The sequence below is a fragment of the Nomascus leucogenys genome, chromosome 24 (assembly GCF_006542625.1).
Source record: "Nomascus leucogenys isolate Asia chromosome 24, Asia_NLE_v1, whole genome shotgun sequence".
NCBI lineage: Eukaryota > Metazoa > Chordata > Mammalia > Primates > Hylobatidae > Nomascus > Nomascus leucogenys.
In genome coordinates this window covers 17,601,840-17,627,990 of record NC_044404.1, presented here as the reverse complement: position 1 = coordinate 17,627,990, position 26,151 = coordinate 17,601,840, and the positions used below count along the sequence as shown (strand labels likewise).

The 26,151-nt window shown below is 52.2% G+C and overlaps 1 protein-coding gene across 7 annotated transcripts in view; it reads right to left on the bottom strand.

Moving 5' to 3' along the window:
• The window catches only part of ARHGEF10L (Rho guanine nucleotide exchange factor 10 like), a 160,984-nt gene extending 136,443 nt beyond the window's left edge, over nt 1-24,541 (bottom strand). For 6 of the 7 annotated variants that reach the window (XM_030805147.1, XM_030805149.1, XM_030805151.1 and 3 more), the window contains exon 1: nt 24,322-24,541. The gene's annotated coding sequence lies outside the window, so the exon portion shown is untranslated. The remainder of the gene's footprint in view (nt 1-24,321) is intronic. The other variant, XM_030805152.1, reaches the window with a different exon arrangement.
• Between the last annotated feature and the right edge of the window lie 1,610 nt (nt 24,542-26,151).

Genomic DNA, 26,151 nt, shown 5'->3' with positions numbered 1-26,151 from the left:
AATCATTCATTCATTCAACCCACATTTATTAAGCACCTCCATGAGCCAAGTCCTGTTCTGGGTACTTGGGACACATCAGTGAACAAACAGAAAAGAAAAAGGGGCTGGGCACGGTGGCTCATGCCTGTAATTCCAGCACTTTGGGAGGCCAAGACAAGCAGATTGCTTGAGCTCAGGAGTTCAAGACCATCCCAGGCAACATGGGGAAACCCCATGTCTACAAAAAATACAAAAATTAGCCGGGCATGGTGGTACACGCCTGTAGTCCCAGCTACTCAGGAAGCTAAAGTGGGAGGATCACTTGAGCCTGGGAGGTCGAGGGTGCAGTGAGCCAAGATGGCGCCACTGCACTCCACCCTGGGCAATGGAACGAGACCTTGTCTCAAAAAAAAAGGAAAAGAAAAGAAAAAGGCTCTCTGACAAAGCTTACTGATCCTAGCCCTGTGCCTGGCACAGTGTGGGTATTCCATAAATGCCCCCCACCCTAAGCCCGAATCACTGACCCACATCATACCCCCATATTGAAATTCTTCCTTTGGCAGAAGATTCATTGCCCCCCAGGAGAAGAGTCTAAATCTGCCTCCTCCCCACATCCAGCCCTCCCCTCATCCTTGAGTTTCTCAGAATGAGGCCTCTCCTCCTGCACAGGCCAGTTCTCAACTTCCCCTCCTATCCCAGGACCCCTCTTGCCCTGGTCAGATGGTCCCATGGCCACCTGCTCTGGCTCCCAGACCCCCGGCTCCCACGTCAATCACACTGCTAGGATGTGCCCCAGCTTGCCACTGCCTCTCCTATTAGTTCAACAAACACCTCTTGGGTGCCCAGCATGGGCCAGGAGTGGACTGCCCTAGGACAGGGCACCACATGAGCTGCGCTTCCTCCTTCAAGGGTCTGGGCACACATGGGGGAACATGGCAGCCTCAGCTCACAACCAGGGACTAGCTTACCTCGCCAATGTATACAAAAAATCAACACAGTACCAGCAGAAGCAGCCTCTGCACTTTCCTGCTAACAAGTATGAAATCAAAGTGACAATGATTCACCTGAAATCTCAGCACTGCTCTCACTAGCTGGGAATAAATGAAAGCTCATTGTCATTTCTGAGACTCTACTAAAACCAGGAACCATATGCAGTGCTTTATGTGTTATTTCATGTGATCCTCACAACACGGCGAGGTGGATATCCAGGGCCCCACTTGACTCCCCACTCTCTGTTTGTTTGTTTGTTTGAGACAAGGTCTCACTCTGCTGCACAGGCAGGAGTGCAGTGGCACTATTATGGATCACTGCAGCCTCTACTACCCAGGCTCAAATGATCCTCCCACTTCAGCTTCCTGAGTAGCTAGGACTACAGGTGTACACCACCATGCCCAGCTAATTTTTTGTAGAGATGGGGTCTCATCATGCTGCCCAGGCTGGTCTCCAACTCCTAGGTGCAAGTGATCCACCCACTTCAGCCTCCCAAAGTGCTGGGATTACAGGTGTGAGCCACTGCGCCCAGCCCTGACTCAATCTGGAGGCTCCTAGGGGAGCTGCTCCACCTGCAATGGCTAATATCACACCGGGCACTAACAAGTCTTCAATAAATGTTGCTTGGATTGAAGTGAATCTGAAAACTGAGGCTGAGAGAGTCAAAGCGACTTGTCCAAGGTCACACAGCTAGGGAGTGGGTCAGCCGAGCTATGGCCCAGGTCTGTGCAGCTCTGATGCCTTTGCTCGGCCTCCCTTGGAACCTTCCCGATTGAGCAGCTGTGGTCGACAGCTAACAGGAGCTCTGCCAGGACAGGCTTTCCAGGGCAAAAGGCACTGCCATCTCAGAGCCCCAAGAAAGGAGAAGCAAGGGCCACAGGAGACCGTATTAGGGAAAAGTAAAAGAAAGGAAAACAAAAAGTGGAAGGGCCAGCCTTGTGAGTCATGTGCCCCAGAATATTCCTTCATAGCTGGCTCCAGGGCAGGCCAGGGAGGCCAGGGCACCTGACAGCCCCAGGGACCTACGCCAAGGAGCTAGGAGTGCAGCATCGGGATCGAGTGGGCCTCAGGCTGGGGGTCAGCCTGGCTCGGCCACCAGCACCCATCGACGCTGGGCAAGTCACTTCTGCTGTCAGGGGTTGTGAGTTTCCGCCTCTGTGAGACAGGAGAGGAAGGCACTCAGAACTGCGGAGGGCTCATCAGGGCTGCCTCTGACTGCAAGCCTGCAGGGCCAGGACCAAGGAAAAGCCAGCATCTCCCTCTCCTCTCAGTCAAGCCTGGCCCCACCTCCCAGTGCCCCCACTGTGGAGCTGATGCCCGCTTCTGCCCCATCTCCAGCTGCCCACAGAACCGTCAGAGACTGCTCCCGGGCTGCCAGCATGATGGTGGTGGGCGCAGGGCAGGGTAAGCAGCCCTCAATCGCCTTTGAGGCCCACTGGTTGCTCTCAGACTTAGAAGACAGTCATCTGAGGTTCTGGGCAGGGGAAACCACCTTACTGAGTGCCTACTACGTGCTGGGAGCTTTGCAGACACCATCTCACTTTAGCCTCACAATGCACTCTGAAGTAAGGCTTGTTATTCCCATCTTTGGAGGGAGCCCCAAAGGCTGAGCAAGGCAAAGGCACCTGCCCAAGACCACACAGCTACTAAGACCCAGGATTCAAACCCAGTCCTGAAGCCCCTAAACCTGTGTTCTCACTCTTGCTCACGTGCCAGCTCCCAGAGGACAGAAACCGTGGCTCCTCCCTGGGTGTCCCCACAGTGCCTCCTGGGAGGTCTTCAAGAGATGCTTGAGGGCCGGGCGCAGTGGCTCACGCCTGTAATCCCAGCACTTTGGGAGGCCAAGGTGGGCAGATCACCTGAGATCGGGAGTTCGAGACCAGCCTGACCAACATGGAGAAACCCCACCTCTACTAAAAATACAAAATTAGCCGGGTGTGGTGGCGCATGCCTGTAATCCCAGCTATTCAGGAGGCTGAGGCAGGAAAATCTATTGAACCCAGGAGGCGGAGGTTGTGGTGAGCCGAGATCGCACCATCGTACTCCAGCCTGGGCAACAAGAGTGAAACTCCGTCTCAAAAAAAAAAAAAGAAAAAGAAAAAGATGCTTGTTTGGCTGGCCAGGTGGTTACTCCCAAATCCCAGCCCAGGCCCCATTGCTGTACTCAAGTGTCCTGGGCTGGTTCCTGCCTGTCAGGGACCCCAAACCAGCCTGGCCCCACTTCACAAAAGGGGCATTTGAGGCCCAAGCAAAGTGGAGCCAGAAAGCAAACCTCAGGTGCCTCTGATACACACAGCATTGCCGTGTGACCCTAACAGCAAGGAGACAGCTGGAGATCCAGGTGGGGAAAGTGTGGACTTTGCAGGGAGGCACTCCTGGGTTCTAGCCATAGGCCCATTTCTCATTAACTGTGTAAACCCAGCTGGCCTCCACCTGACGCCTTGGTTTCCTCCTCTGCTGTAAAATAGATACAGCAGCCCCTGCCCCCGGACAGTGGTGCAAATTCAGTACAATCGCCTGGCACAAAGCAGGTGATCTCATTCCCCTGGAGGGCACCTGCTTACCTTGGCCATCAGCTGGGGGGAGAGGGGGACACTCGGAACCTAGCCGTCCTCCAAGCAGCCAGCCCAAACAGGTTTGCATTTGGAGCTTTGCGTGTGGGTTAATATTTACCTGCTTGTGAACCAAATCTTGCAGGGCATCAGGCATGCCTGAGTCACCCAACCCTGAGAATTCAAATCAAGCAGGAACATGAGGTGTGGAGGGACAGGAGTGCTGAACCCAGGGCAGGCACCAGAAACCCCAGTCTCTCCCAGGGACCCAGACCCAGTGTGGCTGGAGGAGGACAGTCACCTTCCCCAGCACTCCTGCAAATGAAATGGCACCAGCCTGACCCTCTGCCCCTGTAGCACCTTGTTCTGAAGAACCTGAGCCCCAGTCACATGATGATCCCTTTCCTTAGGAACCTGCAACAGTGAGGGCAACTGAGGGAGAAGGCCAGGGCCAAGAGAGGTGGCCCTACAGACCCCACAGACTGACCCCCAGGTATGGCCATCCAGGCCACCCTAGCAAATGAAGATTTCACTCCTCCTGTTTAGAGTTTTCCTACCTCAATGATAAGCCCAATGCAGAGAATGAGCCATCAGACCCAGTGACTCCTTCCAGCAGCCCTGGGGGGTGTCGGTCCCCTTTTCACAGGTGACAAATCTGAGCTCAGAGCATTGAATCAGCCTGCCAAGGTCTCTACAATCAGTCAGAGGTAGGGGTGGGATTCCAAGCAGGTCTTCTGGCTCCAAGGCTAATAAATACCCAGCCCCTTCTAGTGTCCCGCCCTGTGACAGGGCTGCCTCCAAAGCTCCACACCGAAGCTGCCTTGTGTCGATGCTTACCACGTACCAGGATTGCACTAAGTGCTTTACCAGAAATAACTCCTAATCGTCCCAACAACCATATGAGATAGGGGCTGATATTATCCCCAACTGAATAACTGAACTGAAACAGAAAGGTTGAGACACTTGCCCCAGGACACACAGCTGGCAAGTGGCAGAAGTAAGACTCCACATCAGGCAGTCTGATTCCAGAGGCCAAGGCTCTTAGCTGCCACTGCATCTACCACTCTCCCCACATCATTCTGCTCCCCGCACACCCCAACTGAGGCCGGGTCCTGTGGGTTGCAAGAAATTCCCTGGTGGAAAGGTGTCATCAGCTTTCATGAATGCAAAGGCTCCAATCTGCAAAAGAAAAGAGCTGAAAGCCGAGGAAGCTGGGGAAGGCCCCCTCAGCCCTCCCCACCATTCTCCCTGCCCAGCCCAGGGAGCCTGTGGCACAGCGTTGTCCCCTGCCTGGACCCTATCTATGGCCCCACAGAGCCACAGCTCCTCAGTGAGGTTCACAGGGCATCCTTTCTGACTCATCTCCCCATTCACTGACAATTCATGTTGGCTAAGCATCTACTGAGGCCCAGACCTCATGGGGCCACTTGCAAAACAAAGAGAACCTGAGTGTCAAGAGAGGAAAAGGTCCCCACCTGCCCCAGCCATGACGACCTGCCTTCCCAAAGGCAAGACCCTTCCTGGGCCTGAAAGCCATTCCCCACCTCATCTGCCTGGGCCACTCCCAAATACACGTTGCTTAGCATATGCAGCTGGCATCAGAGCAGTCTCCCATGATGACCACTGGGATAGACGGCTGGCCACTTGTCCCTCTGGGCACCTAACACTCTGGACTGGAATCATTTGCTTAGTTTTCTGACAGCCCACTCGACTGTGAGTTCCTTGAAGGCAAGAATAATGCCTTTCATTTCTGTCTCTCCAATACCCAGGGCAGTCCTTAGCATGCCAAAGAGATTCAAGAGATGATGGGTGGATGAGTGGGTGAATAAATGGGTGGGTGGGTGGATCGATAGATGAATGAATGAGTAGGTGGATGGGTAGATAAATGGATGAATGGATGGGCAGGCAGATGAGCAGATGGATGGATGGATGGATGGATGGATGGATGGATGGATGGATGGATGGATAGATGGACAGACAAACGGGTAGACAGATGGACAGATGGATGGATGGATGCATGGGTGGGTGGGTAAATGAATGGAGAGATGAATGAATGGGCGAGTGGGTGGATGTGGGGGGAGGGAGAGTGGATGGATGACAGGAGAATGTAAGTAGTGGCCAGAGGACACTGTGTCCAGGGCTCTATTTCAATGTGGAATTTACTGGAGCTCAGCAACCCAGGAATCCTAGCTTTGCCCCAAGTATTTAGTCTGACCCAACCATTTTCTTGCTACATGTTTCCCCAGCCTGGCCAAGCATCCCTATGTAATCACCGTCTGTCTCCTTTACTAAGCCATAGAGCAGGTGACATAATGTCCGAGACTGTGTCTGGCCTTACAATTACATGAGTCATTCCCCTGGGCCTAGACCATCTTCCCCTGGGCCTAGACCATCTTCCCCTGGGCCTAGACCATCTTCCCCTGGGCCTAGGCCATCTTCCCCTGGGCCTAGGCCATTCCATCACAGGCCTCGAGACATACTTGTCGAACCAATGATAAACAAATTAACAAAAGACCCGAGGAGCTTTTCAAACATGGGGATTCCGCGGTCCCAGCCGAGATCTGCTGCTTCAGAATCTCTAAGGATGAGGCTCAGGAATTCCTATTTTGTTCAAAAGCTTCCTGGCAATTCTGACAATCAGCCAGGTTTGGGACACACCAGTGTGTGGGAAGAGGAGTCACCAGCTCTTGAAGGCTGATGCTGCAGGTGAGGGCATCCCACACAGAGCCCGTCACCAACCCCAAAAGGTTAACATGTTCCTACGCATTTTCCTTTTTTTTTTTTTTTTTGAGATGGAGTCTGGCTGTGTCACCCAGGCTGGAGTGCAATGGCACAATCTTGGCTCACTGCAACCTCCCCTTCCTGGGTTCAAGCAATTCTCCTGCCTCAGCCTCCTGAGTAGCTGGGATTACAGGTGCATGCCACCATACCCAGCTAATTTTCGTATTTTTAGTAGAGGCAAGGTTTCACCATGTTGCCCTGGCTGGTCTCAAACTCCTGATCTTAAGTGATCCATCCACCTCAGCCTCCCAAAGTGCTGGGATTACAGGCCTGAGCCACTGCACTCGGCCACATTTTCTTTTCTTTTTTTTTTTTTTTTTTTTTTTTAAGAGATGGGGTCTTGCTATGTTGTCCGAACTGGAGGGCAGTAGCTATTCACAGGCACAATCACAGCATATTGCACCTCTTACTGCTGGACTCAAGTGATCCTCCTGCATTAGCCTCCTGATTAGCTGGGACTACAGGCAAGTGCCGCTGTGCCCAGCCTTTCCTAAGGCTCAAAGAGTCTAACGGCCTTTTTCAAAAAGTGGTCCTTGAACTACTGACTTCAGAGGCACCTGAGTGAAGGGGAGGCTTCTCTTAAATGCAGATGCTCCTGATACCAACCTATAATACTACAGTCTCTTGGGATGAGGCCCAAGAATTTGCCTTCTTAGCAGGCTTGTCTGGGTGACCCTGGCTCACATTAACGTATGAGAATTACTGGCTCTCAGTTCCCAGGGTGCTTAGGCCACCTGCCAGTCTCCAACATCTTCACACACACTGCGTCTTCTGAGAGAGAAAAGTTCCTGATGGGGGAAGCCTTGGTGGACCCCAAGAAACCCAGCAAACCAGGGTGTGGCCAAAAGGTACAAAATGTGTCTATTCCTCCATTACACAGTTCACAGAATGTCAGCCCTGAAGGAAACCAACAAATCACTAAGCCCAGGCCTTCATTTCACAGATGAGGAAACTGAGGCCCAGAGAGGACTGTGCCTTGCCCAAGGTCATAAAAGGGTGAATGACAGAGCCAAGCTTACCCCTATGCTCCCAGGCTCACCCCCATGCTCCCAAGTACCCCCCATGTTCCCAGGCCCCCCCTGTGCTCCCAGGACCCCCTGTGCTCCCAAGCCCACCCCCGTGCTCCCAGGCCCACCCCCATGCTCCCAGGCTCACCCCCATGCTCCCAGGCCCCCCACGTGCTCCCAGGCCCCCCCCCGTGCTCCCAGGCCCCCCCCGTGCTCCCAGGCCCCCCCTGTGCTCCCAGGCCCACTCCCGTGCTCCCAGGCCCCCCCTGTGCTCCCAGGCCCACTCCCGTGCTCCCAGGCCCCCCTGTGCTCCCAGGCCCACTCCCGTGCTCCCAGGCCCCCCCTGTGCTCCCAGGCCCACTCCCGTGCTCCCAGGCCCCCCCATGCTCCCAGGCCCCCCCGTGCTCCCAGGCTCACCCCCGTGCTCCCAGGCTCACCCCCATGCTCCCAGCCTCCCCCTATGCTCCCGGGCCCCTCTCCGTGCTCCCAGGCTTACCCCCATGCTCCCAGGCTCCCCATATGCTCCCAGGCCCCCCCCCATGCTCCCAGGCCCACCTCCGTGCTCCCAGGCTCACCCCCATGCTCCCAGCCTGCCCTGACCTAATTGGGAGTCTCTGCTCCTCCCTCACCATCCTCCTTGCCTCCAAATATGCTCCCAGGTGAGCCAGGGTCCCTGGGAAGAGCCTTTGTAGGGCAGCTGCTGCTGCCCAAGACATCTCAGCCAGTCTTCCTGCCCCACACAGGCAGGGTGGCTCCAATTACAGGAGCCTGACCTTCCTCCCAAGAAGGCTGCTGCTGATAAAGCAATGGGTGCTCCAGGGTACAAAGGACACGAGAGAAAGAAGCAAGAACAGATGGGGATGGGGCGTGGTTATGGTGCTGCTGACCCCAGAGGAGGGTTGACTGTCACAGCTCAGTAGATGTGTCCCCCAAAACTCCATAATCAGTCCACAGTGTCTGAGTTTAAAAGTCTAAACAGGCCAGGCATGGTGGCTCACACCTGTAATCCCAGCACTTTGGGAGGCTGAGGCGGGTGGATCACCTGAGGTCAGGAGTTCAAGACCAGCCTGACCAACATGGAGAAACCCTGTCTCTACTAAAAATACAAAATTATCTGGTCATGGTGGCATGTGCCTGTAATCCCAGCTGCTTGAGAGGCTAAGAAAGCACTTAACCCAGGAGGCAGAGGTTGCAATGAGCTGAGATCATGCCATTACACTCCAACCTAGGAGACAGAGCAAGACTAGCTCAAAAAAAAAAAAAAAAAAAAAGTAGTTTAAACAGTCCTGAGAAACCACTGACACCAGTGTTGTCAATCTGTATATTTGGGGAAACATTTGTGTCCTGAAATATGTCAATAGGTGCTCATTGGGAGAAAAAAAAAGCATTCAATACTCAAAGAACAATGGAAAACCACAGCAGAAGTCTCCCTGCTGGAGAATAACAATACTTCATGTGCTAAAGACACTGAGAAGTGCTGCAATTTCAGAATCTGCTTAAACCATGACACAGCTAAAGGAACTTGGAGGCTAAGAGGAGTTACATGCCTTGCCCAGAGTCATCCACCTAGGAAGAGGAGGAGGTGGGACTTAGGTACAGTCTACCCATATTGGCAACCAACATGCTTAGGATTTAGCAAGATGATTCCTTTATTATTGTTGCTGTTTGTTCTTGTTCTCCTGATTGGAGAAAGAGAAGGCAAACAGCATAGTGCCTGGTCAGAAAGTCACGCCCATGAAAGTGGCCAGGGTCGGGCACAGTGGCTCACGCCTCTAATCCTAGCACTTTGGGAGGCCAAGGCAGAAAGATCGCTTGAGCGCAGGAGTTTGAGACCAGCCTGGGCAACGTGGCGAAACCCCATCTCTACAAAAAAATGCAAAAACTAGCCTAGCATGCTGGCATGTGCCTGTAGCCCCAGCTACTCAGTAGGCTGAGGTGGGAGGATCACCTGAGCCCAGGAAATCCAGGCTGCAGTGAGCTGTGATCATGCCACTGTGTTCCAGCCTGGGCGACAGAGCAAGACCCTGTCAAAAAAAAAGGAAGGAAGGGAGGGAGGAAGGGAGAGAGGCTGAGGATTCAGCCTCCCAAAATTCCCTTCTATTGCTGGGTCTGGCACCATGGGCTGTGTGACCTAGGGTAAGTCCCAACCCCTCTCTGGGACTGAGATGTCCTATATGTGGACTGGATGATCCCTGAAAACTCTTCTAGCTCTGCTGTCTGACCCTCAGCTCCTCTGTCTCCCTCCCTGCCAGCTGCATCCTCTCCCTGCTCCCAAGTCCCCTTCTCTGTAAATAGCTGAGGCCTGCCCCCTGGGCTGGGCTCCTTGGCGAGGCTGAGCTCTGGCCAATGGTGGGCTAAGCACTGTTCCTCCCTGCCCAGCCCCTCACCATCCTCACTGTGACTCACCCACTTAGTGTTTCCAGATCTGACTCAACATCATTTCTCAAGGACGGATGAACTGGGTGGATTTTTGCATCTGGGGCCCGGGAGAATGGGTTTTGCAGAGAGCTCCAAGTGATGGGACATGAGGTAGAGAGGCCGTACCCACCCCCACAAGGAAGCACCTAGCAAACGTATCCTCTGCACTTCCTCTGGTCTTTGAAGTCCAGCTTTCATATACAGGGAATGCCATCACTTGACCCTTGGGAAAGTTAGCTAAACGTTTTGTGTCTCAGTTCTCACATCTAACATGGAGCTAATCATACTTGCCTCCCTGTTGAGTAGGCAATAAAATAATACACAATGCAGCCAGCACAGTGCCTGGCACCCAGTGGTACTCAAGTGATAGTTGTCATCATACGCTGCTATTAAGCTATGTATTTTTTTTTTTTTAGAGACAGGGTCTTGCTCTGCTGCCCAGGCTGGAGTGCAGTGGTGCCATCATAGCTCACTGCAGCCTCAACCTCCTGGGCTCAAGCCATCTTTCCGCCTCAGCCTCCTGAGTAGCTGGGACTACGGGTGCACACCACCACACCTGGCTAATTTTTTGTTTTGTTTTGTTTTTTTGTAAAGATGGGGTCTCATTATGTTGCCCAGGCTGGTCTTGAACTCCAGGGCTCAAGCGATGCTCCCACCTCAGCCTCCCAAAGTGCTGGGATTACAGGCATGAGCCACCACCCTCAAACTACAGTGTATCAAACTATAGAGGGTTCAGTGAACTGTTTTCTCATCTCAATCTCCCCAAGTCCCACAGGCAATAGAGGACAGGAAGTAGAAAAAGGTGGCAAATGTTTGACTGTTACAGATTCCTAGAAACCTGAAATCTTACACTTATGAATTATTAGAATTGGTAGAGACTCTAGATTCTCAATCTACCCATCTCACAGAAGAGGAAACTGAGGCTTAGGGTAAAGGCAGGGGGCAAAGTGAAATGTTGCCCAAGCTCTTCTGGCTGGTCCAAGGAAGAAGTGGGATTATAACCCAGGCAACTGGCTTCCAGTCCAGTCCCCCTCTGAGGCCCTGGAGGAGTGAAAAGAGCAGAAGGCCAGGAGTCTGGGATGCTGGGGTTCTGGTCCAGGGTCTGCCCAAATTGGCTGAAAGATGATGAGCCAGGGGCTGAGGCCCACTGGAGCTCCAAGGCTTCGTGATAAAACTTAAGGGGTTGTAGGGATTGGGGTGTCCCAAAGTCAAGTGGGCAGAATGCTAGTGCCCCACAGGATCCTATCAAGTGATTTGCCAAGAAAGGGACTCATGCTCAGCTGAACAAAGTTTGACGGGGACCACAGGGATTTCAGGGGAGGGCTCCAGAGTCAGAGGGTGAGGTTCAAATTCTGCCATTTACTAGCTTTGTGACTTGGGACAAAAAACCTACCCTTTCTGTTCCTTAGCTGTGTCATCTATAAAATGAAGACAATGACCATCCATACCTCACAAGATGACAAGGGACTGAAACAAGAGGCTGGACACGGTGGCTCACGCCTGTAACCCCAGCACTTTGGGAGGCTGAGGGGAGCAGATCACTGGAGGTCAGGAGTTTGAGACCAGCCTGGCTGATATGGTGAAACCCTGTATCTACTAAAAAAAAAAAAAATTAGCCAGGTGTGGTGGCACGCACCTGTAGTCCCAGCTACTTGGGAGGCTGATGCAGGAGAATCACTTGAACCCGGGAAGCAGAGGTTGCAGTGAACTAAGATCATGCCACTGCACTGCAGCCTGGGTGACAGAGTGAGATTCTATCTCAAAAGAAAAAAAGAGATAGATTGAAACAAGATCATGCGTGGTACCTGGCACACTTCAGGCCTACAGTGGACACTGGTTATTATTTCAATCCTATTGGTCACGTTTCACATTATCTTTACTTTACAGGCGAGGGAACCAGGACTCCAGAGAGGTGAGACACCTGCCCAAAGTGACAGAGCTCATAGCGCAGGGCTCTGTGAAGTGCTCCCCGTCTCCCCCTCCCCCCGCCCTCTGCCTGGCATCTGCCCTCCCCAACGGGTACTACCTCCCTCACCGGCCTCATGTGACCTGTTAATCGAATCCTGCACCAGCCCCGTCGAGTTTTCCCATCACTCACTGGGGAGGAAGCAGATGCCCAGGAAACTGCTTAAATAACCCATGTAGCTCTGGGAAAGCCCCAGCCCTGGCTCCCAGCAGCAGCCCAGCTCCTCCTGCCCAGAAGCAACAACTGTTCTCTGAGACTGCAAAAAGGCAATGTTTAAAGCCACACGGGGACCTGTGGACGATGACCTTCAACTCAAGCCTCCAGTGAGCCCCTCCCTGGGGTTACTCACCATCTGCTTCCATCCCGGGACTGTGGTTGTTTTAGTTAGGAGACCAGTCCTAGCCTGGATGCCCTGGCATGCTGTGCGACCTCAGGCAAGTTGCTTAACCTCTCTGACTCGGGAATCTTTTTGGAAAAGAAAAATGAGCAGAATTTGGGAAGGAGTAAGGAAGCAGCAGGGTTCAGAGAATGACCTAGGAATCAGAGAGCTTTTAACAGCCTTGAAAGCTCTCCCTGGTAACTCTCCTGTCACTTGCAGCCCAATCTCTACCCGGAACAAAAGGTTCTAATCCCATTATCCCCTGGCTTGAAACCGGCTCGAAGGGCCCACAAGATAAAGTACAAGCCCCTAGTGCAATGGACAGAGCTCCTAAGCAGCACCCACTGTACCCTCCCTGACATGGCCCTGCTATCCCCTCCTCCGAGCCTCGGCACATGCCTGGATGCCTCCTGCTTCCTGACCTAACTCTGCCTTTTCCACTGCTTGGCTTGGACATTTCCCTGGGAAGCCTCCCCGGAGCCCCTCCACCTGCATCAGGCACTGCCCACCCTTCAGCTGTTGCCCAGCCGCCTCCCTCACCAGATTAAGGGGTGCCACACCTTACTCATCTTGGAATCTCCAGTTCCTTGCCCAGTGCACAGCATTCAGTAGGTGTTTAGTAAATATGTGTTGGAAGGAAAGGAATGCAAGGACAGACAAATGAAAACAAATTAACGAAACCACAAGCTTTGGTATCCTCCTCTGCAACACGGGAATGCCGTGGGCGAAGGAGCTGGACTGCCCCCCTTGGTGTGAATCCTCACTCCCCACGCAGTCGTGCACCTGTTGGCAGGTGCACTCGGTCACCTCTGGGCCTCTTTCCCCTTCCATAAGGTGAGAAGCATAACAGCACCTGCACCTCACAGACTTATTGTGAGGACCAGGGTTCAATCCTCCCCAAGTGCTTAATTCAGAGCCCGGCACTAAAGGTAAGTTCCTTGCACCCATCTTCCCCTAGCTCCCAGGCTGCCCCCTGCCCCCGCCGCTCCTCCTCCTCCACCAGACTATAAATATAAGAGCTCCCAGAGCTCACCTCCCTGTGGAGGGATCTCTCCTCCGAATTGTCCCTCTGGGTGGTCACACCTGTCCCATTTATATGTCAAGGATACCCAAGTTTGCATCTCCAGCCCAGAGGCCCTCACTGCCCCCTTGGACTTCTTTGGGGTTTTTTGCGTTTTTTTTTTCTTTTTTGAAATGGAGTTTCGCTCTCGTTGCCCACCCTAGACTGCAATGGCACAGTCTCAGCTCACTGCAACGTCCACCCTCCTGGGTTCGAGCAATTCTCCTGCCTCAGCCTCCTGAGTAGCTGGGATTATAGGCACCCACCATCACACCTGGCTAATTTTTGTATTGTTAGTAGAGATGGGGTTTCACCATGTTGGCCAGGCTGGTCTCGAACTCCCGACCTCAAGTGATCCTCCCGCCTTGGCCTCCCAAAGTGCTGGGATTACAGGCGTGAGCCACTGTGCCCAGCCTACCCTCTTGGACTTCTAACCAGCCTCTCAATGTGAACCTGCCCCAAACCTAACCCTTGGTTTCTCCAAAAGCCATGCTCCTCACTCCCTCTTAACCATCTCCTTTCATGACACCACCACTCACTCACTCAAAAGAAGAATCTAGAAGTCATGTTCCATTCTTCTCTTTCCCTCACCCCTGTGTACAATCCACCAGAAATTCCAGTTGATTCCAGCTGATATATAACCCAAACCCAACACTTTTCTCCTATTCTACTGCCAAATGGGAACCTTTCCTTGCCTTTCCTCTGGTTCCCATCTCCACCCCTCCACCCTAGCTCTCTACAGCCAATTCTCCTCCCAGCAAACATGGGATCTTTTGCAAAGGTAAATCAGTCACTCCCTGCCCTTGACACTGTGAATGTTTGTAGTCTTGTTTGCTGGACCGTGGGTTATTGGAGTGTCAAACCTCACCTTATCTTTATATCCATCCATCACCCCACAGCACTGAGTCAAGTGCTTCCACATCATAGGCACTCGGTAAATTATTTCTGAATAAATTATTGGGAAAAGGTGAATTTCTTAACAGAGTTATTACTAGCTGGAATCTTGGAACTATATTTCATTAGTAAAGGTATTTATGGGAAGTAGAAAACAAACCTCCGATGGTTTCCTTTTGCACCTAGAGTAACAATCCTAACTAACACGGCCTCTTCTACATCCTCCTCTCCCTGCCATGCAGGCCCAGGCCGTTCTGGCTCAAACAGGCCAAGTTCATCTGGCCTCAGGGCTTTTGCATTTGCTGTAGCCCCTACCCCAAATACTTTTCCCTCAGATCCTTGCAGGGGACGCTCCTGCTTCTTATTCAGGTCTGGCTTAAACGTCTCTCTTCAGAGAGGCCTCTCTGACCATCTGCAGCTAACAAATCCTGTACCCCCACCCCCACATACACCCTCTCTACCCCTCATCCCCAGTTATCACCATCACACCAGTCTGTTTCCTTCACAGGACTTAATGCATAACATGTGGTTACCTTATAAATTTGATGTGTTTGATTTTTGTCTCCTCCACCACCATATAAGACTCATGAGGCTGGGCACCATGGCTCACACCTGTAATCCCAGCACTTTGGGAGGCTGAGGTGGGAGAATCACTTGAGGTCAGGAGTTCAAGACCAGCCTGGCCAACATAGTGAAACCCCATCTCTAATAAAAATACAAAACTTAGCCAGGTGTGGTGGCAGGTGCCTGTAATCCCATCTACTCATGAGGCTGAGGCTGGAGAATCACTTGAACCCAGGATGCAGAGGATGCAGTGAGCCAAGATCATGCCATTACACTCCAGCCTGGGTGACAGAGCAACACTCCATCTCAAAACAAACAAACAAACAAACAAAACCCACCAGGGCAAGGTTAATGTCAGCTTGCTCACTGTTGTAACTGAAAAGGATCGGAATATGCTATCCCAGGGCCAGAAGTGGTGCTTCACACCTGTAGTCCCAGCACTTTGGGAGGCTGAGGCAGGAGAATCATTTGAGGTCAGGAGTTTGAGACCAGCCTGGCCAACATGGTGAAACCCTGTCTCTACTAAAAATACAAAAATTAGCTGAGTGTGGTGGTGCACACCTGTAATCCCATCTACTCAGGAGGCTGAGGCTTGAGAATCGCTTGAACCCAGGAGGCAGAAGATGCAGTGAGCCTAGACCACTGCACTCCAGCCTCGGCAACAGAGCAAGACGCTGTCTCAAAAAAAAAAAAAAAAAAAAAAAAAATTATTTTGAGCTCAAGGTACTTGAGCAGCAGCAGATGCAGGAAGAGCTCTTTGCCTCCCCTTTTCTGCCTAAAGGCAGGGCACACATTTCCCTTTGTAAAGGTGACATAAATTTCCATTTGCAAAGGTGTACCCCTCTACCTTACTTTATCTGCATAACAAACCTTACTAAACCACCCTTATCTACCATACATTTCCTAGTCACTTTCCTGAAATTTACTGCCCCCCTAAGAGTCCAATCTTTTTCTTTTGTCTCCTTGCTTCTCCACAATTTATCGCCCTTTGTTAAAATGTTATGTAAGCTCCCAGGTCTAACTGCCTTTTTGGATTTTCATTTCTTTTCTATGGAGACCCCTTACAGTAAAAAATACATATATATAGTAACATTAAATAAAATCTATATGCCTTTTCTCCTATTAACCTGTCTTTTGTCAGTTTAATTCATAGGCTCTATCACAGAACCTAACAGGGTAGAAGAAAAGATATTCCTCCCCTACATGACAAAAGCCAACATTACTAAGCTTTGACCTGGGCCATGCACTACCATGAGCATCCTACTTGCACTTTCCTGTTAAATCCCCATGCCTTATGACACAACTACTGGTGTTATCCCATCTACAGATGAGAAAACAGGTAAGAGAAGGGTCAAGTGAGCTGCCCAAGGTCCAACATAGAAAGAGCTCCAGCAGGGAGCAGGGTACCCCTCTACTCCCAGCGTCTACTCCCAGAACCCAACACAGCCTCTCCCTTTGTGGGCCCTAAATAGATACTTGCCAAATGAGCAAATGAATCACTGAATACATGAATGATATGCACCACAATATTGAGAGAGGCTGTCTTTAGGTGGCAAAATGATTTCCATTTTCTTCTCTCTGTATTTTCTCTGTGTTTTCTTCAGTGGTCATGCGATGCATGTATAACTTAAAGTAAAACAAATGCCTATTTCAAAAGAAATTCAAAGGTTGTGGGTAATGTCTAGGTTCAGGAATATTTTTCTTCAATTTCGGGAGACTGTTATTTTCCTACTTAATTTAACCATTGTTTTTCTAGGGAAATTGAATAAAAAGCCCACATTTCCAAAGCTCACTCCAAGTCTGCCCACTTCAAACAATGAAGAGAGGGGAGTAATGAGAGCTGGCTCCCGCCTTGTATGCTAATGGCTGGGATTCTGGGATGCATACCAAGCAGCCAGCGACTAGAACCAGGACTTTTGCAGAGAGGAGGGCACTCTGGGGCCAGGCTCTCAAGAAGAAAGAGGGGTTCCAAAACCCAGAAATGCCACCTCATCTTGGGCCCAACATGCCAACATGGGCTGGCACCATCACAAACCACCTGCACTGCCCTGGACTGGGGATGTAGCTGCAAGAAGGTGGTGTTGGGGCCTGGTCTGAGACCACCCTCTCAACCAACAGGCCGGTGGGAAGATGAACCCCATGGCAGGGAGCTCAGTGCTGGCTCTAACAAAGAGGTGGGCAGACCCTGGGCCTGTGGCCAAGTGGTCAACTATCCTTTCCCATTTCCCATAGCATATGGGCACTGCTGCTAGGGGGCTGTCAAAGGCACAGCCGGGCCAGGCCCTGGGAGGGTTGGCGCTGCTCAAGGAAAAACACAGAGTGGAGAGGCAGGACTCTGGGGCGAGCAGAATGTGGTGCTTCTACCTCTTGCTTGCACAACCCTGGGCAAGCTCAACGGAGGCAAAACAGAGATAATGATGCACCCCACCTCTCGGAGTAGCTGAGAATTGAGCAAGCTCCCATGAGCCATGCACTACCAAGGTGCCTGCCACTCTGCAATTATGAGCCATTAGTATTAGCTCTTTTCTGACACCAGGCCTAGGGGGCCCATGTGGGTACCAGGATTCTATTCTCATCCTTGCCCCTGAGCCACAGGGTAACAAACCCAGCTATGACCAGACTGGGCCTTGCCAACACTGAATTAAAAAAACACACATTAACTCCAAATTAAGAAAGGCAAAGTGTGCTGAGATTCCAGGCATGTGACGAATCTCTCCCTCCTCTCCTCAAAGGGAAAAGGAAAACCGCATAAAGGAGGGGAGCACGGGACTGCAGAAAGATCTCAGGGCCTGCCAGGTTCGAATCCTGCCACTTACAAACACAATGCCCTTGGATAAGTCTCTGAGACTCAATTTCCTCGTCGATAAGATGGGAAAATAGGACCTACTTGGAGGATCGGCATGGAAATTAAACGAATTGATGCATGAAAAATATCTGGCAATATAGGCACAAAGTCAAAATCAGTTGCCTTTAAGCAAACAAGTTCTCAATTATCTGCCTAAATGAAGGACAGAGGCAGCTTTTCTTTTTTTTTTTTTTTTTTTTTTTTGAGACGGAGTCTCACTCTGTCGCCCAGACTGGAGTGCAGTGGCGCAATCTCGGCTCACTGCAAGCTCTGCCTCCCGGGTTCACGCCATTCTCCTGCCTCAGCCTCTCCGAGTAGCTGGGACTACAGGCACCCGCCACCACGCCTGGCTAATTTTTTGTATTTTTAGTAGAGACGGGGTTTCACCGTGGTCTCGATCTCCTGACCTCGGGATCCGCCCACCTTGGCCTCCCAAAGTGCTGGGATTACAAGCGTGAGCTTTTCTGGTATCAATTAGCAATGGGGGGAGAATAGGAGACCCTCTTCCCAATTAAGTTTTGTGCTTGATATTAACATAGATTTTTTTTTTTGAGAATCCACCAGCCACAGATGCAGGGCTGGAAGAGCAGCAAGCTTTAGGGACAGCAGGAAACTACCAAGAAACCTTAAAGATTTTCAGGGAAGCAGGGTGATCCACACAGCACAAGGCCCCTGACAGGTGAGGTTTGGCAGATTTCCTTTGCTGGCTCCCAGATGATGCTGTGCCTTCTGACTTGAGGAAGGTTCAATGCTTCCCCTGCTCTGTTTCAAGCCCTGCAGACTTTTGATTCACCTGACACCAGAGCCAGACTGAACTCTCAATAATTCATGCCTCTGAGCTTTTGCATATGCCGTTCCTTCTGGGTAGAAAAAAATACACATTAACTCCCCTGGGTAGAAGGTTCAGCATGTGCAAAGGCTCAGAGGCATGAACTGTTTCCCTCTCCCTACCCTATTACCCTACTACACTCTGCACATCCCTCCACTGTATGTAACTGTGCACATGTCCATCTCCCAACCAGAGATCACAGGCTGTACAAGAGCAACCATCTGCCTCTACTCTCTCATGCAGGCCCTGAATCCATATGGACAGGTCATGCCCACTGTTGCCTATGCCAGCTCTAGCCACCCATGTCCTGGACGTCATAACTCCACAAGCCCCAAGCTACTTAACTTGTCCACCGTCTGTCCTCAGATGCCACTGCTGCTTTTCCTCCCAGATGCCTGAGTCATCCTAAATAGGGTTACTCAATGGCAAAGTTGGCTCTCAATTAACTGAATCTCCTCCTCGTCCTATTTCCCCTCTTCCTGATGCATGGTAACAACTCACGTGCTGGAGTGGAGAGCTCCTGTGATTTGAGGGCAATTTACAACCTCTATCACCACAGCAGGCCCTGCCCAGCAGCTGCGCCTCAGCCATGAGGACACTAAGATCAGTCCTGGAGCGGCATCACACCAGAATGTAAGTTCAAAGGGAGGGACTGAGTTGCTCATTGCTGGATTCCCAGTGGTGTGCTGGTAAACAGGCTCTTCAGGGGAAAAGATTCTGATTTGCAGTGTTTGCCAATTTCTGTGATCTAAATACTCTCACTGTGGCCAATTTCAAGCTGCCAACATGACATCACTGAATGGAGTTGAGATATGCAGTAGCACACCACTACGTACATTACACACACACCCACACCCACACTCACACCCCTGATGTGGTTTGGCTGTGTCTCCACCAAAATCTCATCTTGAATTGTAGCTCCCATAATCCCCACGTGTCGTAGGAGGGACATGGTGGGAGGTAATTGAATCACTGGAGCAGGTTTTCCCCATGCTGTTCTCATGATAGTGAATAAGTCTCCCAAGACCTGATGGTTTTCTAAAGGACAGTTCCCCTGCACAGGCTCTCTTGCCTGCCACCATGTAAGACGTGTCTTTGCTCCTCCTTCACCTTCTACCATGATTGTGAGGCCTCCCCAACCATGTGGAACTGTGAGTTCATTAAACCTCTTTTTCTTTACAAATTACCTATTCTTCACAGCAGTATGAAATTAGCAGTATGAAAAAGAACTAATACACCCCCCAACACACACACACACACACACACACACACAGCAGCAGCAGCAAATAACCACAAAAGCACAGGTAATAATAGGATAAAATAATTAGGAAAAACATTTGAGTATTTATTACTTTATAAAACATAATTTACAGGCTGGGCACGGTGGCTCACACCTGTAATCCCAGCACTTTGGGAGGCTGAGGTGGGCAGATCACCTGAGGTCAGGAGTTTGAGACCAGCCTGGGCAACATGGTGAAACCCAGTCTCTACTAAAAACACAAAAATTAGCCGGGCGTGGTGGTGGGCTCCTGTAATCCCAGCTGCTCGGGAGGCTGAGGCATAAGAATCGCTTGAATGTGGGAGGCAGAGGTTGCAGTGAGCCGAGATCATGCCATTGCACTCCAGCCTGAGCGACAAGAGCCAAAATTCCATCTCAAAAAAAAATTATTGTTATTATTATATATATATATGTATAAAATTTATAGCCAGGCACAATGGCTCATGACTGTAATTCCAGCACTTTGAGAGGCCAAGGTAGGTGGACCACCTGAGGTCAGGAGTTCAAGACCAACCTGGCCAACATAGTGAAACCCCATCTCTACTAAAATACAAAAAATTAGCCAGGTGTGGTGGTGGGCGCCTGTAATCCCAGCTACTGTAATCCCAGAGGCTGAGGCAGGAGAATCACTTGAACCCAGGAGGTGGAGGTTGCAGTGAGCAAAGATCATGCCATTGCATTCCAGCCTGAGCAACAAGAGTGAAACTTCATCTCAAAAATATATAATAATAGCCAGGCGCGGTGGCTCATGCCTGTAATCCCAGCACTTTGGGAGGCTGAGGCGGGTGGATCACCTGAGGTCAGGAGTTTGAGACCAGCCTGGCCAACATGGTAAAACCCCGTCTCTACTAAAAATACAAAAATTAGCTGGGCGTGGTGGCGGGCACCTGTAATTCCAGCTACTCAGGAGACTGAGGCAGGAGAATCACTTGAAACCGGGGGGCAGGGGTTGCAGTGAGCTGAGATTGTACCACTTCACTCCAGCCTGGGCAAAACAGCGAGACTCTGTCTCAAAAAAAAGAAATATATATATATATATATATATACACACACACACACACACATATATGTATGTATATATATATATAAAATTTACTTAATGATGAATGTATATACTCAAAAAAAAAATTTTTTTTTGAGACGGAGTTTTACTCTTGTCCCCCAGGCTGAAGTACAATGGCACACAACCTTGGCCCACTGCAACCTCCGCCTCCTGGGTTCTAGCAATTCTCCTGCCTCAGACTCCCGAGTAGCTGGGATTACAGGCATGAGCCACCACACCCAGCTAATTTTTGTATTTTTAGTAGAGATGGGGTTTCACCATGTTGGCCAGGCTGGTCTCGAACTCCCGACCTCAGGTGATCTGCCTGCCTCGGCCTCCCAAAGTGCTGGGATTACAGGCATGAGCCACCGCACCTGGCCTCAAAATTTTTTATAATGGCTGTGTTTAGCAACCGGGTCATAAAATTCCTAAAATTTAGCAATCAGCTCTTATATGTAGGTATGAGCTGGCTCCCAACTCACCACTGCCCAGGACCCAGCAGAGGCTCTGTAAGGACCAGTCACTCCTGGGAATGTCATCAGACCAGGGTCCTGAAAGAAAATGGCTCTGATGCCCTCCACTGAGGTAGAGAGAAGAAGAACTCTCTGGGACACTGCAAGGAAGGGGCTGAGCTGGGCCCAAGGTGGCACCATGGGGTGGACAACTTTGGCACACTCAGTTGTTAAAGAGCCTGATTCTCTCCTGGACTTTAGACCCCTTGAGGGCAAGAACAGTGGCTCATTCACCATTGTCCAGCCGGGTGACAAGAATACAAAAGGCACTAGAGACAGTTGTGCAGAGAAAGCAAGGACTGAGTGGCCAGGGAGTCCCAGGCTGAGTGCTGGCTCCTTCGCTGATCTGCTTCAGCAGTGACCTTTGGCAGTCACTTAAATGCTGTATGCTCATCTTCCTCATATGTAAAATGGGTATGAACCCATCTCCCTGCCTAATTACTAGGGTGTTGTCAAAACAAAGAGATAGCAGATATGAAAGTGCAATATAAATACACGTTGTTATCTTATCATGGCATATATATCACTTACTTTATCTTTTCAAAATTAATCTAAGAAGATTACATGTATTCTTTCCACTCTGTTCCTTCTCAGTGTATAAGAGGTACATGCTTAAAGCATCTAGCCCAGCACCTGGCACTCAGCATATATTATAAATGTCTGTTAATTAATATAGTATTTCCCCAAGTAACAGTACACTTTCCTCATATATATATATTTTAAGACAGGGTCTCCCTCTGTCACTTAAGCTGTAGTACGGTGGCACAATCATAGCTCACTGCAGCCTCGAACTTCCAGGCTCAAGTGATCCTCCCATCTCAGCCTCCTGAGTAGCTGGGACTACAGGCGTGCACCAGCACATCCAACTAATTTTTAAAATTTTTTGGAGAGACATGGTCTCCTGTGTTGCCCAGGCTGGTCCCAAACACCTGGGCTCAAGTGATCCTCCCACCTGAGGCTCCCAAAGTGCTGGGATTACAAGCGTGAGCCACCATGCTCAATCTTCTTTTTTTTTTTTTTTTTCTTTTGAGATAGTCTCATTCTGTTACCCAGGCTGGAGTGCAGTGGCACAATCTTGGTTCACTGTAACCTCCGCCTCTGGGGTTCAAGCGACCCTCCCACCTCAGCCTCCCAAATAGCTGGGATTACAGACGTGCACCACCACACCCGGCTAATTTCTGTTTTTGTTTTTGTTTTGAAATGGAGTTTCGCTCTTGTCACCCAAGCTGGAGTGTAATGGTGTGATCTCCGCACACTGCAACCTGCATTTCCCGGGTTCAAGCAATTCTCCTGCCTCAGCCTCCCGAGTAGCTGGGACTACAGGCATGTGCCACGATGCCCAGCTAATTTTATATTTTTAGTAGAGATGGGGTTTCACCATGTTGGCCAGGATAGTCTTGAACTCCTGACCTCAGGTAATCCGCCCACCTCAGCCTCCCAAAGTGCTGGGATTACAGGCATGAGCTACTGAGCCTGGCCGTAATTTTTGCATTTTTAGTAAAGACAGGGTTTCACCACGTTGGCCAGGCTGATCTTGAACTCTTGACCTCAAGTGATCCCCCCAATTTGGCCTCCCAAAGTGCTGGGATTACAAGGGTGAGCCACCACACCCAACCACCTCTTATACTAACCTGGTACCTGGGCCCCAGAGCAGTCCACCAGCTTTCCCTCCTCCCCAGACTCCTCCAGAGTTAAAACTTGAAACAGAATTTGGGAACCATTAGTTACTGGACATTCATTTATTCAGTAACTATGTGTAGAGCACCCACTATGCACCAGGCACTGTTCTGAGCTGTGATCAAGGACAGACATGGTCCCTGCTCCACTGGAAGTCCGTAAAAAAGCCCTTCACCCCCCACGACTGGGGCAGGAACCCTCAGAGCACTGGGGCTAGCCTGGCTCACTGGAAAGGAAGTAGCTCCCGAGTGAGAAATCAAAGAGGTGAAGGTTGGGACCCACTTCCTGGATAGAGAGAATAGCCCACAGAGGCTCTTTGGGGGAAGGGGAAGGGACAGGGGGCCTCAGGAAGGCAAGCGCCTGGGGACAGAGCGAGCATCAGATTCGGGCACCCCAGGAAGCCTTCCTTACAGGAGGGTTCTGAGCTTCAGCCTGAGGGCCCGAGGAAGGGGAACGGCAGTCCCCAGCCCACAGTCACAGGGAGCTTGGAGATTTCCGGAGGCTGACCCGCTTTCTAGTCTGTGTGTCCAGGGCCTGAACACCGTGGGGGGCACAGTGCTCGGCGGATGCTGGGAAGAGCTATGCATTTTAATGAGCCCGCACAACCTGCCCTCTCTCCCCAGAATCCGAGGAGGAGCAGATGGGACTACCGGCAGGTGGGACGTGGCTTCCCAGTAGCATCCTTAAGGGAGGCCAAGGAGTCTGGGGCAGCTACTGAGCTCCAAAGCCAGTGGGAAAGTGCAGCCCACCAGCCACCACCTCTCTGCTTGGCACTGATGCAACGCAGGGCCTCCTGGCTTTCAGGGCCAAAGGAAGATTCGAGACCCCCGCCCCAGGGCCCCGCTTTGGGAAAGAGGAAGAATTGTCCCCATGCCCCCTACAGTCAGGCCTGCGCTCCCTCTCAGAGGCCATCGCAGGGACTCCAGGGAGGCTGGTCTTCATCTAAGGCCCTCCCTGACACATATCCCTGTTCCAGGGAGGATCCGGGACTGGCAGCTCCGCAGCCACGGCCTCCGGCTGACCCGGCATCCTCTCCTCCCACATTCTCCTCCTGCAGGAGGCCGTCCCGTTCCGCCTCTGGGCGGGGGTCCAGGGTGGGAGAGGCTGACTCACCACAGAGGCGACAGGGGCACTCCCTGACTTCACCCTATCCCAGGGACCCCCAAGGTCAGCGCAGGAGGAGGTGGACCACAGGGGAAAGTGAGGCACAGGGTGGGGGTGGGGGTTCCCAAACTGTCCTGACCCCAACCGGCTGGAGGCCACACACACGCGCACACACACACACACAAGCTGAAGCACAAAGGCCACTCGCCCTAGTAACACCAGAACTCCAGTGACACAAGGAGAGACCCACAGAGAGGGAAGACGCGGGCTCGGGGCTCTCACACCCAGACACAGGGACACAGCGGCGGACACGGCCCCCGCCGGCCCACGGCGACACGCCCGGGACACCCGGAGGACCCTGGCGCCTGGAGCGCCTCCCGCGCACTCGCAGACTCGGGGACACGCGAGGATCCCGCGGAGGCAGGGCCCCCGCGCTCACTCACCCGCCTCGGCTGCCCGGGCCCGCGCCTTTGTCGTCCGCGCCGCTCACAAAGGCGCCCGGCGGCCGGCGCCGCGCCTCCAGCTCCGCAGGCCGTCGCAGGCGCCCATGGCCGGGACTGCGCCCCCGCCGCCGCCGCCGCCCGAGCCAATGGCCGCGCCGCCCGCCCGCCGGCGAGGTCCGGGCCCGCCGGAACTGCGCCCGCGCCCGCCGCGCTCCGAGGCCTGGTCCCGCCGCCGCCGCCGCAGCCGTGCGCGACGCGGCGCCGCCCCCGCCCGCCCGGTCCCGGGGCGCCGCGGCTGAGGTCACCGCTTAACCCCTGGTGGCCGGGGCCGCGACCGCCGCGCCCCCTCCCTGCTCCGAGCGCGCCGCGAGGGAGACGGGGCCTCCCCCCACCCGCTGCGCCCCCTCAGCGGTCCCGGCAGCCCACCGGCCCCCCACAGTACAGGGGGGAAACTGAGGCCCGCGGGGATGGGGCCGGGCCCCGGCCACACGGCGACTTCCTCGCCCCTTCACCCACCCCAGGGTCCCCGCTTCCCGCCTCCCGGTTCTCCTTCCCCGGTTCTCCCGCGGGGAGATCCCGCAGGCGCGCAGGATGCCGGCTTCTCCTCCCCCGCTTCAATATTTTGCCCTGAGGTTCCCCCAAAAGGGTGAGAGATTCCTGGGCCGGCCCCAGGGGAAACCCTAGACTTATGACCTGCCCCTCAACCAGTCTCAGCGGCCCCCTACTGCCCACCACCCCCGCCATGGCAACATGGGGAACCTTGCAGCTATGCACCCTAACCTCCAAGAACAACCCTGGCGGGTTTAGGCATTGGCGGCTTTGAGACCAGCAACACCCCAGTGATGTAGCCCCATTTTCCCCAGGAGAAAACTGAGGCTCAGAACTGAGAGTAACTTGGCAAAGCTCACTGAGCAGCAAAGTGCTGAGACTGAGATCCTAGCACTCCCCTGCCTTTGCAGCTACAAAGCTGCCAAACACTAGGTACTCCCTCCTGAAATTCCAAAGAGGGCCTCTGGATGTGATGCAATTAATTACAGTTATCAGGTCATTAATTAAGATTATCCGCGTTGTTGTTAAACACTCCCCCGCTACCTCTCTATTTGCAAGGAAATTCACACGCGGGCTTATCAGCAATTACTCCTGGGTTGATAATGATAAGTTCTGCAGCCTCCAAAGGGTACAGGTGCACGTAGGTTGAAATCATTTTCAGCTTGTGTTCCTTACAGCCTACAGCCGGCAAAAACATTTTGTTGTTGTTGTTATTTTTACTACTCCCTATTTGTCAGGCACCAGCCTCAGGGGCTACCAGTGAGACAAGAAACCAGACAGACCCCAGCCCCGCCCCCTCGGAGCTCATAGGCTTAGGAGAAGACACAGATAAACAGACGGCTACAGTGCAGTGAGACAAGCCACACAGGCCACGCTCTGAAATCATCTTATTCACCGACTCGTTGGTTTGTTTATTGTCCCTCTCGACACAAGAACATAAGCACCACAGAGTTGTCCTGAGCCCCAGGCTAGGGCGACACTGGCTCATAGTTTAAGTAGGCAGTAGATATTCTTTGAGCATTTTTGCTCTGTTCCAGACATCGTTCTAGGCATGCAGGAGACATCAGTGAACACAACAGGCGTGGCCCCTGCCCTGATGTGAGTAAATGATGGCAGGACAACAGACAGGAGGGGTTTGGGGATGCTAGCAAAGCAGGAAGAAGACTTCAGATAGATGTCCATTGAGTGACCTCAGGCTCATGGCATTAAGCTTTGGACCAGAACATGGACTTTTGGGTCCTGCTGTCATAGCCAGAGCCAAGTACATGTCCCAGACTGGCA